Below are 17,207 nucleotides of genomic sequence, written 5' to 3' on the forward strand. Positions count from 1 at the left end.
CTGTGTATTATTGGTCAGTGCATAATTAATATGAAATATAGATATATATGGGATATTTGTATAAATGATCCTTTATAGATGCTCAAAGGTAATTGTGTGATAGACAAAGGTATGATTGGTCAAGGTTACCTTTTATATACTGCTGCCAAATTAAAAAACAAATATTTAAAATTTTTGTTAAAAGACCACTAATTGATTCCAAACTTACAAACCTCCTTATGGTGACATTTAACCAATATGCCATGGTGGGACAGTCTTGTTAATTGTTTTGTTAACTCTAATAAACATCATATGGTAAATTTCCTCACTGACAGAATAAAAACTCAATATTTGTTACAACACTAGTAAATAACAAGGTCTGCACACCTGTCATCACATTCAAATCACATGTGATCTTAGAGTCGATATATTATGATGAAAATACAGGACGGTAATTGTTATGCGTGGGGGAATGTTGGACTTTTTAAATTGATTGTGTCTGTTTTCACATCATGTGATATATTTGTCTAGAAATTTATTGGACAGATAAAAAAGTCAGCTTATTGTTGATATTATTTATACCAGATTACATAATGATATAAATTTATCCCTAAATGATAACAATGTGCGATATTTAGGTCAAAAGGCTTCATACACACTCGGGTTTTGATTTCAGCATAGTAACTTTGTCAATGAGTCAATAGTAACAATTTCAGTATTGTTACTTTGTCAATGAGTCAATAGTAAACATTTCAGTTCTGTTACTATTGTCAATGAGTCAATAGTAAACATTTCAGTATTGTTACTTGGTCAATGAGTCAATAGTAAACATTGCAGTTCTGTTACTTTTGTCAATGAGTCAATAGTAAACATTTCAGTTCCGTTACTTTATCAATGAGTCAATAGTAAACATTTCAGTATTGTTACTTTGTCAATGAGTCAATAGTAAACAGTTCAGTATTGTTACTTTGTCAATGAGTCAATAGTAAACATTTCAGTTCTGTTACTTTATCAATGAGTCAATAGTAAACATTTCAGTTCTGTTACTTTGTCAATGAGTCAATAGTAAACATTTCAGTTCTGTTACTTTGTCAATGAGTCAATAGTAAACATTTCAGTATTGTTACTTTGTCAATGAGTCAATAGTAACATTTCAGTTCTGTTACTTTATCAATGAGTCAATAGTAAACATTTCAGTATTGTTCCTTTGTCAATGAGTCAATAGTAACAATTTCAGTATTGCTACTTTATCAATGAGTCAATAGTAAACATTTCAGTATTGTTCCTTTGTCAATGAGTCAATAGTAACAATTTCAGTATTGCTACTTTATCAATGAGTCAATAGTAAACATTTCAGTTCTGTTACTTTGTCAATGAGTCAATAGTAACAATTTCAGTTCTGTTACTTTATCAATGAGTCAATAGTAAACATTTCAGTACTGTTACTTTGTCAATGAGTCAATAGTAAACATTTCAGTATTGTTACTTTGTCAATGAGTCAATAGTAACATTTCAGTTCTGTTACTTTATCAATGAGTCAATAGTAAACATTTCAGTATTGTTACTTTGTCAATGAGTCAATAGTAACAATTTCAGTATTGTTACTTTATCAATGAGTCAATAGTAAACATTTCAGTATTGTTACTTTGTCAATGAGTCAATAGTAACAATTTCAGTTCTGTTACTTTATCAATGAGTCAATAGTAAACATTTCAGTACTGTTACTTTGTCAATGAGTCAATAGTAAACATTTCAGTATTGTTACTTTATCAATGAGTCAATAGTAACAATTTCAGTATTGTTACTTTATCAATGAGTCAATAGTAAACATTTCAGTATTGTTACTTTATCAATGAGTCAATAGTAACAATTTCAGTATTGTTACTTTATCAATGAGTCAATAGTAAACATTTCAGTATTGTTACTTTTGTCAATGAGTCAATAGTTAACATTTCAGTATTGTTACTTTATCAATGAGTCAATAGTAAACATTTCAGTTCTGTTACTTTGTCAATGAGTCAATAGTAACAATTTCAGTTCTGTTACTTTATCAATGAGTCAATAGTAACAATTTCAGTATTGTTACTTTATCAATGAGTCAATAGTAAACATTTCAGTACTGTTACTTTGTCAATGAGTCAATAGTAAACATTTCAGTTCTGTTACTTTTGTCAATGAGTCAATAGTAAACATTTCAGTTCTGTTACTTTATCAATGAGTCAATAGTAAACATTTCAGTTCTGTAACTTTGTCAATGAGTCAATAGTAAACATTTCAGTATTGTTACTTTTGTCAATGAGTCAATAGTTACAATTTCAGTATTGTTACTTTGTCAATGAGTCAATAGTTAACATTTCAGTATTGTTACTTTGTCAATGAGTCAATAGTAAGCATTTCAGTTCTGTTACTTTATCAATGAGTCAATAGTAAACATTTCAGTATTGTTACTTTGTCAATGAGTCAATAGTAAGCATTTCAGTTCTGTTACTTTATCAATGAGTCAATAGTAAACATTTCAGTATTGTTACTTTGTCAATGAGTCAATAGTAAGCATTTCAGTTCTGTTACTTTATCAATGAGTCAATAGTAAACATTTCAGTATTGTTACTTTTGTCAATGAGTCAATAGTTACAATTTCAGTATTGTTACTTTATCAATGAGTCAATAGTAAACATTTCAGTATTGTTACTTTGTCAATGAGTCAATAGTAAACATTTCAGTATTGTTACTTTGTCAATGAGTCAATATCAACAATTTCAGTATTGTTATTTTTTCAATGAGTCAATAGTAAACATTTCAGTTCTGTTACTTTTGTCAATGAGTCAATAGTAAACATTTCAGTATTGTTACTTTGTCAATGAGTCAATAGTAAACATTTCAGTATTGTTACTTTGTCAATGAGTCAATAGTAAACATTTCAGTACTGTTACTTTATCAATGAGTCAATAGTAAACATTTCAGTATTGTTACTTTGTCAATGAGTCAATAGTAAGCATTTCAGTTCTGTTACTTTATCAATGAGTCAATAGTAAACATTTCAGTACTGTTACTTTTGTCAATGAGTCAATAGTAACAATTTCAGTATTGTTACTTTATCAATGAGTCAATAGTAAACATTTCAGTACTGTTACTTTTGTCAATGAGTCAATAGTAAACATTTGAGTACTGTTACTTTGTCAATGAGTCAATAGTAAACATTTCAGTATTGTTACTTTATCAATGAGTCAATAGTAAACATTTCAGTACTGTTACTTTTGTCAATGAGTCAATAGTAACAATTTCAGTATTGTTACTTTATCAATGAGTCAATAGTAAACATTTCAGTACTGTTACTTTATCAATGAGTCAATAGTAAACATTTCAGTACTGTTACTTTATCAATGAGTCAATAGTAAACATTTCAGTATTGTTACTTTGTCAATGAGTCAATAGTAAACATTTCAGTATTGTTACTTTGTCAATGAGTCAATAGTAAACATTTCAGTTCTGTTACTTTATCAATGAGTCAATAGTAAACATTTCAGTTCTGTAACTTTGTCAATGAGTCAATAGTAAACATTTCAGTATTGTTACTTTTGTCAATGAGTCAATAGTTACAATTTCAGTATTGTTACTTTGTCAATGAGTCAATAGTTAACATTTCAGTATTGTTACTTTGTCAATGAGTCAATAGTAAGCATTTCAGTTCTGTTACTTTATCAATGAGTCAATAGTAAACATTTCAGTATTGTTACTTTGTCAATGAGTCAATAGTAAGCATTTCAGTTCTGTTACTTTATCAATGAGTCAATAGTAAACATTTCAGTATTGTTACTTTGTCAATGAGTCAATAGTAAGCATTTCAGTTCTGTTACTTTATCAATGAGTCAATAGTAAACATTTCAGTATTGTTACTTTTGTCAATGAGTCAATAGTTACAATTTCAGTATTGTTACTTTATCAATGAGTCAATAGTAAACATTTCAGTATTGTTACTTTGTCAATGAGTCAATAGTAAACATTTCAGTATTGTTACTTTGTCAATGAGTCAATATCAACAATTTCAGTATTGTTATTTTTTCAATGAGTCAATAGTAAACATTTCAGTTCTGTTACTTTTGTCAATGAGTCAATAGTAAACATTTCAGTATTGTTACTTTGTCAATGAGTCAATAGTAAACATTTCAGTATTGTTACTTTGTCAATGAGTCAATAGTAAACATTTCAGTACTGTTACTTTATCAATGAGTCAATAGTAAACATTTCAGTATTGTTACTTTGTCAATGAGTCAATAGTAAGCATTTCAGTTCTGTTACTTTATCAATGAGTCAATAGTAAACATTTCAGTACTGTTACTTTTGTCAATGAGTCAATAGTAACAATTTCAGTATTGTTACTTTATCAATGAGTCAATAGTAAACATTTCAGTACTGTTACTTTTGTCAATGAGTCAATAGTAAACATTTGAGTACTGTTACTTTGTCAATGAGTCAATAGTAAACATTTCACTTCTGTTACTTTATCAATGAATTAATGTACTAACCTCAACCAAATGGAACTGATAGGTTAATGATCAGGGTTCTGTTGTTGATTTTATGTGATCCTGTTTATAAAATATTTCCATGGCAACAGAGTTAGTCTTACACCTTGGTTGATGATGTTGTTATACAGTGTCATAATTAATCTGTTTTGTAGGTAGCTTATTGTGTAAGGTGTTATTCAGGCAGATGTGGAATTATTTGAAAATGTCAAAACAGCTACTCCATGCAAGCATTTCTAAAATATGTAAAGAGAACTGAAAAATATTGTGTATTTGTGGATTTAATAAAGGATGTACTCAACTACTTCCACCATTAATACAATTGTACCTTACTTAATAAATAACAGCAGGAAAGAAAATCCAGCATATCTCAACAACAACAAAAGAGTTTTTCTTTCTGAACTTATAATTGCAATCGTTGCGATTGCCAAAGAGCCTGGTGTTTCTACATCAGAGGATTAAGTCAGACCAATGGAGATCCACAATCATTTTGTTGTAACAAACACTTACCACCTTTGTGTTGAAAACATTCTCTACAATTTCGTAGTAAAACCTACCTTCAGCTATTTTTGTACTGATCCTAACTGAACAGTATTTTCTCCCAGTTTAAATTTTATAATGATTGTAAAATAAAAAGATGAGAAAATCTTCCATTCAGATCAAGTTGAAATATTTCAGTGATATTTTCTGCTCGGATAAACATTATGAGTAATTCAATTCCTACACAAATAGTTGTGATATATGAAAATAAAGCATGTTAATTTATATCCATTTTGTGTTTAATTAGTAACAAAATACAGACTGATGTTCATTTCATATTAAAACAGAACAAACAAGATGTGTAAAGCAGTGCAGATAAATATATATTCCCCTGGCATTTTAATGTCTGTATATGGATATATATGCCACATTCTACAATTATTAACCTCTGATCAGGTGTATATGGAAACGTATCAACTCACTATAATTGTAATATCAACCCACACCAGTGTATGATTTATGGTTAAAGCCTGATATCCACCTTACCTGAGTGATATTAATGGTTTGAGGCTGTATATATGGTCAAAGTATATGTCACAGGATATATATTAATGCATAATTAGGTGCAAGCAATTGCCATGCATTTCCAGGGTCACCTTGTGAAATTGTGAAGATAGAAACATATTGTTTTAATTCAATTGTCATGTAATGAAAAATATCAGCTAATTATATATTTGTCATTTCTTGATGAGCCTGTGCCTTTGTATACTTGGTAGATATATTAACATGAGTTCTTCACCTTCCTTTTAAGGTCACCTAAGTCCCTTCCAATGACCTTTTGTAATTGTTTCCATTTGTCGTAGGCTGTCATGCGTAAAACAATCAAATTTTGACTTCTTCTCAGAAACTGCCTGTTAGATTTTGATAAAACGGTTGATAATTAGCATCTGGTAGTGAGATGCAGAGCTCCAGACAGGGCTCACCCCCAGGGAGTTAGGGGCAGGGCCTTAAGTGGATACTTGGTGCAAAACATAATTTTTCACCTTTCCATGGTCTGTCAGATTTTCAATGAAAATTGTGAGGATAATCATCAGGCAATGGCAAGTATACGTATCTATAAAGAGGGACTAGTCTCCTTTAGGGAATAAATAGATGAAATCAATAAAAAAAAAAAAAAAACATATTTTGAAAATTAAGGAATTGTTAATATTATAAAGGAGGGAAAGAGGTTGTAGACAAGACAATAAAAAACGATTGTAAATTTATGCTAATGATGAATTTATATTTGCATTGTATGCAAATGTCAGACCGACCTGGTTTTAAAATTTGAAGTGTTCTGTGTTCGTTTGCAGGCTATGTCAGTTTCGGGACTCTTTATCCTTTAACAGGTAGGTGCTAGATAATTTTTGATTTCGACTTTTTCCCTTCTTGCCTCCGAGATTTGTCTGAGGAAACACAATGTAAAGCCGTCATTATCACATGTATATTCACACATCTGTCAAGTGTTTTTGTTTACTTTTTGTTCTGCACTGTGTATACATTTATATATGTATTATATATTTAAAACAAATGCATGTTTATACAATGTAGTTGGAAGTAAAAAAAAAACATCGCCTTGTGATGTGCCCAATGATCAGGAATCATTGTGTCATCTTACTTTGACGACGGTTTGTCTTCACCGGAGACTTACCTGTCGGACTTACCTGTGGTAACAATCAATCAAGGTGTTCAGAGATTAGAGGATAGACACCTCTGTTGAAATGCAGATCACGTTATTGTCGTTGGTGCAGAGATTGTTGTACATATGTATATCGTAAAATTTGTTTGTTATTCAATGTTGGTTCTCTCTTGTCTGCAATATCTATAGCACCCTTACTGTTTGTAGGACATACACTAATTTATAAATGTTTTCTGATAGAAAATTAATATCAAAAGGGATATTTACAAGTGATGAATCCAGTAGTACTGAGAGGTGATAGATAGTATGAATTACTAGCTGTACGTTTGGAGGTGATAGATAGTATGAATTACTAGCTGTACATTTGAGCCTCTGTGGGAATTTTATATTCCTGTATTAGATTAGAGAACATTGAAATTTCACGACTGTGTTTTCACTTAATTTCATGAATCTTCTTTTACACAATATTATGATGTAGTCATTTTTCTTAAGTTTGGGAACGTTTATGAAACTGATTTGATTTGGTATTGTTTAAGTCCTGTTAATTCTTTCCGTACTCATGACGCCTTGAGACGTCATAGAGAGTGCTCCCGTATCCTTCATGACGCCGTGAGACGTCAAGAAAGACGTGTGGGTTACTTGCTCAATTTATGTGTTTGTACGAAGGACTTTACATACGAAGTCGCGTATTAAACCAATAATAAGTATTAAAAACAGAATAAAAATATTCAATTTGACCTATTACAAGCTAAGCTAAATCATTCGTTATAAAAGATTTATTCACAGAAAATGTCAGGTTTTTATCGAGTTCAGGCTGTGTTGTTTACACTGACAACAAAATGGCGGACTCAAATTTTGCTTTCGATTTCAAGGCATTAATGACGGTAAAAACAAAAGAAAAGTAGTAAAAACATTAACAAATATACAATTGAGTATGAATTATCATCAAAATAAAACAAGAATGTGTTAAACGTGTTATCGCAACGAAATACAAGAGTTACGATAGAAGTGAAATCCCACACATGAGTGACATGGTGAGGAGATAAACAGTAAGACTTCCTGTCAATCTATCGGACGATTTCGTCATGTTTTCTCGTAGATATTTGATAAACATGTTCCTGCCTATTTCATACAATGATTTTCAACAAATAAATGACAACATACCGAATATATAAGCACTAGACAGTTGTAAATCATCCTTTAATCGAAGCGGTCAAATTCTGCCATGTGCTCTGAATTGCGTCATGTGCAAAGGACGAACCCGTGATCACTTCCGGGTAGGGAGCGGGAAATTTGAATGAGTACGGAAAGAGTTAATACATAAAGGTCATTTAACAATGGTTGTGAAACTTTACCTTTAAACTTACCACTTAAGGCCATATATGATGGTCAAGAAACTGAAATATTAACACTTTAAAGGTCATTAATGATGGCCGTGAAACTGAAATATTAACGCTATAAAGGTTATTTAATGATGGCCGTGAAACTGAAATATTAAAGCTATAAAGGTTATTTGATAATGACCGTGAAACTGAAATATTAAAGCTATAAAAGTTATTTCATGATGGCTGTGAAACTGAAATATTAACGCTATAAAGGTCATTTAATGATGGCCATGAAACTGAAATATTAACGCTATAAAGGTTATTTAATGATGGCCTTGAAACTGAAATATTAACGCTATAAAGGTCATTTAATGATGGCCGTGAAATTGAAATATTAACGCTATAAAGGTCATTTAATGATGGCCTTGAAACTGAAATATTAACGCTATATAGGTCATTTAATGATGGCCGTGAAACTGAAATATTAACGCTATAAAGGCTATTTAATGATGGCCTTGAAACTGAAATATTAACGCTATAAAGGTCATTTAATGATGGCCGTGAAACTAAAAATATTAACGCTATAAAGGTTATTTAATGATGGCCGTGAAACTGAAATATTAACGCTATAAAGGTTATTTAATGATGGCTGTGAAACTGAAATATTAACGCTATAAAGGTTATTTAATGATGGCCGTGAAACTGAAATATTAACGCTATAAAGGTCATTTAATGATGGCCGTGAAATTGAAATATTAACGCTATAAAGGTTATTTATTGATATCTGTGAAACTGAAATATTAAGGCTATAAAGGTCATTTAATGATGGCTGTGAAACTGAAATATTAACGCTATAAAGGTCATTTAATGATGGCTGTGAAACTGAAATATTAACGCTATAAAGGTCATTTAATGATGGCCGTGAAACTGAAATATTAACGCTATAAAGGTTATTTAATGATGGCCGTGAAACTGAAATATTAACGCTATAAAGGTCATTTAATGATGGCCGTGAAACTGAAATATTAACGCTATAAAGGTCATTTAATGATGGCTGTGAAACTGAAATATTAACGCTATAAAGGTCATTTAATGATGGCCGTGAAACTGAAATATTAACGCTATAAAGGTTATTTAATGATGGCCTTGAAACTGAAATATTAACGCTATAAAGGTTATTTATTGATGGCTGTGAAACTGAAATATTAACGCTATAAAGGCTATTTAATGATGGCCTTGAAACTGAAATATTAACGCTATAAAGGTCATTTAATGATGGCCGTGAAATTGAAATATTAACGCTATAAAGGTCATTTAATGATGGCCTTGAAACTGAAATATTAACGCTATATAGGTCATTTAATGATGGCCGTGAAACTGAAATATTAACGCTATAAAGGCTATTTAATGATGGCCTTGAAACTGAAATATTAACGCTATAAAGGTCATTTAATGATGGCCGTGAAACTGAAATATTAACGCTATAAAGGTCATGTTATTGAATGGCCTGTGGAAACTGAAATATTAATGCTATAAAGGTCATTGTAATGATGGCTGTGGAAACTGAAATGTTATGCTAATAAAGTTTATTTATGGATGGCCGGAAACTAAATATTAACGCTATAAAGGTCATTTAATGATGGCCGTGAAACTGAAATTTAACGCTATAAAGGTCATTTTATTGATGGCGGTGTGAAACTGAAATGTTAACGTCTAGAAAGGTTATTAATGAATGTGCCGTGAAACTGAGAATATTAAACGCTATACAGGTTATTTATTGATGGTCTGTGAAACTGAAATAGTAATGCTATAAAGGTCATTTAATGATTGGCGGTGAAACTGAAATATTAAGGGCTAATAAAGGTTATTTAATGATGGCCGTGAAACTGAAATATTAAAGCTATAAAGGTCATTTAATGATGGCCGTGAAACTGAAATATTAACGCTATAAAGGTCATTTAATGATGGCCGTGAAACTGAAATATTAACGCTATAAAGGTCATTTAATGATGGCCGTGAAACTGAAATATTAACGCTATAAAGGTTATTTATTGATATCTGTGAAACTGAAATATTAACGCTATAAAGGTCATTTAATGATGGCCTTGAAACTGAAATATTAACGCTATAAAGGTTATTTAATGATGGCCGTGAAACTGAAATATTAACGCTATAAAGGTCATTTAATGATGGCCGTGAAACTGAAATATTAACGCTATAAAGGTTATTTATTGATATCTGTGAAACTGAAATATTAACGCTATAAAGGTCATTTAATGATGGCCTTGAAACTGAAATATTAACGCTATAAAGGTTATTTAATGATGGCCGTGAAACTGAAATATTAACGCTATAAAGGTCATTTAATGATGGCCGTGAAACTGAAATATTAACGCTATAAAGGTCATTTAATGATGGCCGTGAAACTGAAATATTAACGCTATAAAGGTTATTTATTGATGGCCGTGAAACTGAAATATTAACGCTATAAAGGTTATTTAATGATGGCCGTGAAACTGAAATATTAACGCTATAAAGGTTATTTAATGATGGCTGTGAAACTGAAATATTAACGCTATAAAGGTTATTTAATGATGGCTGTGAAACTGAAATATTAACGCTATAAAGGTTATTTAATGATGGCCGTGAAACTGAAATATTAACGCTATAAAGGTCATTTAATGATGGCTGTGAAACTGAAATATTAACGCTATAAAGGTTATTTATTGATATCTGTGAAACTGAAATGTTAATGCTATAAAGGTTATTTAATGATGGCTGTGAAACTGAAATGTTAATGCTATAAAGGTTATTTAATGATGGCCGTGAAACTGAAATATTAACGCTATAAAGGTTATTTAATGATGGCTGTGAAACTGAAATATTAACGCTATAAAGGTCATTTAATGATGGCCGTGAAACTGAAATATTAACGCTATAAAGGTCATTTAATGATGGCCGTGAAACTGAAATATTAACGCTATAAAGGTCATTTAATGATGGCCGTGAAACTGAAATATTAACGCTATAAAGGTTATTTAATGATGGCCGTGAAACTGAAATATTAACGCTATAAAGGTTATTTAATGATGGCTGTGAAACTGAAATGTTAATGCTATAAAGGTTATTTAATGATGGCTGTGAAACTGAAATATTAACGCTATAAAGGTAATTTAATGATGGCCGTGAAACTGAAATATTAACGCTATAAAGGTCATTTAATGATGGCCGTGAAACTGAAATATTAACGCTATAAAGGTTATTTAATGATGGCTGTGAAACTGAAATGTTAATGCTATAAAGGTTATTTAATGATGGCCGTGAAACTGAAATATTAACGCTATAAAGGTTATTTAATGATGGCCGTGAAACTGAAATATTAACGCTATAAAGGTTATTTAATGATGGCCGTGAAACTGAAATATTAATGCTATAAAGGTTATTTAATGATGGCTGTGAAACTGAAATATTAATGCTATAAAGGTTATTTAATGATGGCCGTGAAACTGAAATATTAATGCTATAAAGGTTATTTATTGATGGCTGTGAAACTGAAATATTAACGCTATAAAGGTTATTTATTGATGGCCGTGAAACTGAAATATTAACGCTATAAAGGTTATTTATTGATGGCTGTGAAACTGAAATATTAACGCTATAAAGGTTATTTAATGATGGCTGTGAAACTGAAATATTAACGCTATAAAGGTTATTTATTGATGGCTGTGAAACTGAAATATTAACGCTATAAAGGTTATTTAATGATGGCTGTGAAACTGAAATATTAACGCTATAAAGGTTATTTATTGATGGCTGTGAAACTGAAATATTAACGCTATAAAGGTTATTTATTGATGGCTGTGAAACTGAAATATTAACGCTATAAAGGTTATTTATTGATATCTGTGAAACTGAAATATTAACGCTATAAAGGTTATTTATTGATGGCTGTGAAACTGAAATATTAAAGCTATAAAGGTCATTTAATGATGGCCGTGAAACTGAAATATTAACGCTATAAATGCGCCAATTTAAAATCAAGAAAAACTCCTCATATTAAAAGAATATATAAAATTAATGTTTGATAACTGAGGTAATTTTTGTCAAGCCTCATTCTCTATCCTCTCATAAATTGAGGAGGTGATGCCTTGGGTTGCCAGGTTTATTTAACTGATGTGACATCTTTCTTAAATCATCATAAGGTGGCTTGTGACCCAGGAAATCCTTCCACATTGTGAAATATTAACTTAGTTGTTTTAAATGATTTTTCGATGGGAAATATGTAAAATATATAACAATGTTGAGTATATGTAATTGTATATATTTATGTGTTAATGGATGGTGGGCAATTCTGCTATATAAAAGGCTCAATCATACAAGATTTTAAGCCCTGATAATGAAGTATACACTTACACACTATGTTAATCAAGTCCCTAGTTGTACAATCCACCGACAGCTTCAAAGTCTGTATCAACAATTATATCTAAAAGAAGTACACAAATATTTTATAAATATTTTCATATTTCTACTCTATGGAAGATATTTTTTCCCATGCCAGTACTATGTAGTTTTAATTCTGAAATGTTTATAATCCATAATATTTGAGGTTTGAGGGATGTTGTCATTTTAAAGCTAACTATACTTTGGAAGTGTGTGTTATAGAGGCTCTTCATAGCAGTGAAAGTCAGTGATGTTAGAACTGAGAAGGAAGCACTTCAACATAGATCATTAAATATTACAAATGATGTCCTGTGCCTTAGTGATATGGACAATGGGGGTCTTCAAGGATCTCCCTTGTAGCTAACTTAGTGATATGGACAATGGGGGTCTTCAAGGATCTCCCTTGTAGCTAACTTAGTGATATGGACAATGGGGGTCTTCAAGGATCTCCCTTGTAGCTAACTTAGTGATATGGACAATGGGGGTCTTCAAGGATCTCCCTTGTAGCTCACGGACAATCTAAAGTTTTCAGATTATGCAAGCCATGCATCTCGTAACAGGGGAATGAAATAAGGAATGATTTCCTAAAGTAATTCAAACATTTAGAGATTCTTTGACGTTGTAAATAATTTGTCCAAGATGACAAATTATTTTTGTCACGATTAAGATGATATATCATCTCAATGTTGATGCATAGATTACTAATAAACTGTTTGGTTACAAATCCAAAATATTGGCACTTATTCCAAATGTTTGCTGGCTTATATTTGTTTCAACGGGGAACACCTTACTGAGTAAAGTTTAGAAGTATTGCAGGGCATTTATGGCTAAGAAATGATTGAAGTTTCAAAAGAAATATTGTTAACAAGAAATATCTTTAAAAAAGATAAACAGCATAGTTTTAATGCTGGTTGTTATAATGTAAAACTGCTGGTGAAATAAATCAACGAACTAATGCGTTTCAGCGCGGATAACAAAATTATATCAGTTTGAATCATTTTTGGTGATAATAAGACTGCATTTGAATCAGGAATATAATTTTATTAATGTGTCATTTGAAAAGATACATCCACTTATTCAGCTTGCATTGAATCTTAACTTTGTTTCGTTTTTAACTGCATATCTGCATTTTGCATTTACATTGACCAATCACATACTTCATCTTGACCAGTAACGCCACCTGTCGCGTCATATCCGGGGCCAAAAGAATATTATAAGGCTATGCCGAAAAACCTTTTTAAATGCAGAATGTTGCAAATATTTGATTTTGTAAGAAAAATGCAAACAAATTTTTGAAGCACCAGAATGATAGATGGACAGACAAAGGGAGAAAACTCTGTACAGCTGCTGCTTTGTTGTGTCTCTATTGTAACACTGGAGTACAAGAACGCCTATTGCCAGCTCATTCATACATAACATATGAGAGAATGATGAATTTAATAGTACAATCGCTGGATTATCACACCGAAGTGTTTTCACATGAGTTCCGACTACATCCTCATAGAAAAGCTCTCCATCAGCTTCTGTTCCTGTGTGATTTCAGGGTTACGACTACATCCTCATAGAAAAGCTCTCCACCAGCTTTAACCAGTCTCTCTCCCTTGTTGAATAATTTATTAAAGTTTAATTAATTCAGGCGATGTGAACCTACCTGTCTACTGTTTACTCGGGGAATTAACGAGGCTTTCATACACATTGTGAAGGAACAGCAATCCTAACCCTTGTTGTTTGAGGTGTTTTTCATTTCATTCTGAAATAGATGTCTACACTGGATGACAGAGTTTACTACGGGGAAACTTATTGGGTGGTCTTATCATTACAGTGGCTGCCTCTAAAGTGCCCCCCCCCCCCCCCCCCCCCCCCCATATCATTGTTGTTACTTTCAGTGATCTCCATGGCCAGCTTCAAATCTTTTTTTGTAAGCAATGTTTCACTTTCTGAGCATTTCGGTTTGTACTTTTGATTAAAGTCAACAGAGCTGTCTAATGTTTGGTGATGTAACACTTACTAAATGATTTTATGTTACCTAAATATATATATTTCTTCACACATTTTATATAGTCAAACCTTGATAAGCTCTCGCATTATGCAGTAGAACCTTGTTATACTGCCATCATTATATCGTAAACCTTTGAAATACTGTCACTATTGTACAGTAAAACCTTGTTATTTTGTCATCATTGTACAGTAAAACCTTGTTATACTGCCGTCATTGTACAGTAAAACATTGTTATACTGCCACCATTGTACAGTAAAACATTGTTATACTGCCACCAGTATACAGTAAAACCTTGTTATACTGCCACCATTATACAGTTAAACCATTTGTAAAGTTTACTGATGACAATTTGTAAAGAGGAGGGCTCATATTAAAAGTGGTTAATTTTTGTTAAATACCAAGATCTATTTTTGTTATACTAAATTTCAGTGAGGCATATTCCCTGACATTTTACTATAAGTATTGTTCTTAGGTTTGGTATCTTTAACTGCTGTATTTAAATTGGCAACAAATGGTGTGCTTTCCTGTCTACTTCATCTAGTTCCAATCGAGTATAACTTTAAACCTCCTCTTCATACACCCTAAACTTCATAGTCAAAAAATATATCTAGCTAGCAGGCACCTAATTGCTTCTTCAAAGAATCTATATTTTCAAGTTTTTTTTTAGAAAATTAATTTCCAAGTCTGATGAAAATGTAACTGTTTTCCCCGACTCTAAAAGCTCAATCCTTTTAATGAGGCTTTTGAAAGCAAACATACGGTAAACCTCCGATTAATTCGAACACGCGGATAGTTCGAACACACATTTTTTTCTAGAAAAACAGTAATTTTTTAGCTAGTAATAGTTCGAACTCTGGCTGTTTATAACTGACACCATTTCGGATAGTTCGAACTTGTCAAATGAAGAACGTAAAGTAAGGTTTTTTTTATCGGCAAACTCAATTGAAAGCTCGCGACGACCCGGCCCCGATGACCGGCCCAGAAAAAATGCCAAGATTTAAATTTGATCAACAAGCACGTTTAGGTTAAAAGATTGTATGCGTGATCATTAGAATGCGTCTGTGATTTAATATATATGCCACATATTTTAGCTTTAATTCGGTTTTTGTTACATTGCAAAATACACCACGCACGAGACAGCTGATTGCAAAATTTAGGCCCCGACAATGTATAAATAACATGCGATATTTGTATTCGCGCTCTGTATGGCAAACTAAGAAATCATCCGTGTATTTTCACATATAACTAGTGTTAACTTAGCATTATGATTATTTAATTGTGACTGGACAATCTCTTAAGTATTGCCAATCAAGGTATTACCTGAAAACCTGCGACCTCACGCTAGGTAAGCAGGCCACGCGAGGTGTCGCTTGCGGTAAAGTTGAAAGGATCGGCCGCCCGATCGTGCCGAGTGACGTGAAGAGCATTCATATCCAGTCAAAACAATCCACAGGTGTCCCAATTAGTGATGGATAATTTTGCAGGTATCAACTATGTTTTGTAGATAATACGACTGGGCATATTTACATGTAAAAGCAGACATGTTGATGTTCTGACCTAATTTTACCAACACATATCGCCTATTTTTACAGTAGTGGTTTCGTAAACGGAACAGGTTCTGAAGACTGCTTTTGATGTATTTTAAGAGACCATTTATTACAATAATAAAGTGATAGTTTCTCATTCAGATAAGAAATATAATCATGCAAAGATTATACTGTACAAATGTTTAACTTTTGTGTCACAAATGAAACGTGTACTGTAGTGTTATGGGGCCTACTGTAGCTACGCATTGCCCGATCCGCGAGCGACTTCGTGCAAAAACCATCATAATTATCGCGAAATGAAGAACGTTTAACGATCAATTAATATTGAATTAAATGAAAAACTATCATTTTACTTACTTATAAATGTGCCATTGTTCAGGCCGCCGTTACGTATCGGATTTACGATGGATGTGTTTGTGTCTAATGATTTTACTCTGCCGAGATTTTCGCCGATATTGTCTCGAATAGTTCGAACTCACGCATATTTTCTGGAGCATAATTTCGAATTATTCGAACAGGTTCGTCAATATTTATTTAATTTTGTTCGAACTAACCGGAGGTTTACCGTAATTTAATTTGATAAAAAAAACTTCAAAACTGTTCCCAAAATGTTTTCAAGTTCCTTACTAATTTGTATTCTGCACCAGTGCTATTTTGTGATGCACGTTTTCCTGTTTTTTTCTTTTTTTTTTCCTGGTTTTTTTTTTGTCAAGCTAGGCCACTTGGTTTATATTCATCATGTACAAACAAAGTCAAAACATTAAAATATCAAGATGTAATGTTTCATCAAAGGGAATTAATTTACCAACATGTGCCTGACGAAAATGAATTTTATTCTAACGGAAGTTGACTTACAAATAATACTTTTCATGGTTTTAATTTCTTTCTGCAATTCGATAAGAGAAAAACATGGAAATTTTATAGTGTTAAAGTTTTACTGAATATGGAAAATTGAACACTTAACGGTGTAGTTTGATTTTGCTTACTAAATGTTTATTAAAAAAGAAGTATATATATGATTGAAAGAGGATCCAACTAGTAAGATTATCTGTCGTTTGATGCAAGATGATCTGTCGTTTGATGTAAGTAAGATGATCTGTCGTTTGATGTAAGTAAGATGATCTGTCGTTTGATGTAAGTAAGATTATCTGTCGTTTGATGTAAGTAAGATTATCTGTCGTTTGATGTAATTTATTCTCTGATGTTCTGCCCATGTAGAGTCAGATAATCTTTAGTTTG

General features: G+C 31.8%; 1 protein-coding gene across 3 annotated transcripts in view; it reads left to right on the top strand.

Annotated features, from left to right (window-relative positions):
• The window catches only part of LOC117339336 (nuclear hormone receptor HR96-like), a 202,863-nt gene that overhangs the window by 37,546 nt on the left and 148,110 nt on the right, over positions 1-17,207 (top strand). Inside the window, exon 1 of one of the 3 annotated variants that reach the window (XM_033900878.1) lies at positions 6,349-6,367. The exons of the other annotated variants lie outside the window; for them this stretch is intronic. The gene's annotated coding sequence lies outside the window, so the exon portion shown is untranslated. Of the gene's footprint in view, positions 1-6,348; positions 6,368-17,207 lie in introns of those variants that run through there. 3 annotated transcript variants of the gene reach the window in all.

The sequence above is a fragment of the Pecten maximus genome, chromosome 12 (assembly GCF_902652985.1).
Source record: "Pecten maximus chromosome 12, xPecMax1.1, whole genome shotgun sequence".
In the NCBI taxonomy this organism is placed as follows: Eukaryota; Metazoa; Mollusca; class Bivalvia; order Pectinida; family Pectinidae; genus Pecten; species Pecten maximus.